This window comes from Acipenser ruthenus, chromosome 58 (assembly GCF_902713425.1).
Source record: "Acipenser ruthenus chromosome 58, fAciRut3.2 maternal haplotype, whole genome shotgun sequence".
NCBI classification, from domain to species: Eukaryota; Metazoa; Chordata; class Actinopteri; order Acipenseriformes; family Acipenseridae; genus Acipenser; species Acipenser ruthenus.
The window spans coordinates 2,735,001-2,735,428 of NC_081246.1; positions in this window are offsets into that span (position 1 = coordinate 2,735,001).

Here is a 428-nt window from a genome sequence, read left to right on the forward strand (position 1 = left end):
TATACAGTGCCTTGCGAAAGTATTCGGCCCCCTTGAACTTTGCGACCTTTTGCCACATTTCAGGCTTCAAACATAAAGATATGAAACTGTAATTTTTTGTGAAGAATCAACAACAAGTGGGACACAATCATGAAGTGGAACGAAATTTATTGGATATTTCAAACTTTTTTAACAAATAAAAAACTGAAAAATTGGGCGTGCAAAATTATTCAGCCCCCTTAAGTTAATACTTTGTAGCGCCACCTTTTGCTGCGATTACAGCTGTAAGTCGCTTGGGGTATGTCTCTATCAGTTTTGCACATCGAGAGACTGAAATTTTTGCCCATTCCTCCTTGCAAAACAGCTCGAGCTCAGTGAGGTTGGATGGAGAGCATTTGTGAACAGCAGTTTTCAGTTCTTTCCACAGATTCTCGATTGGATTCAGGTCT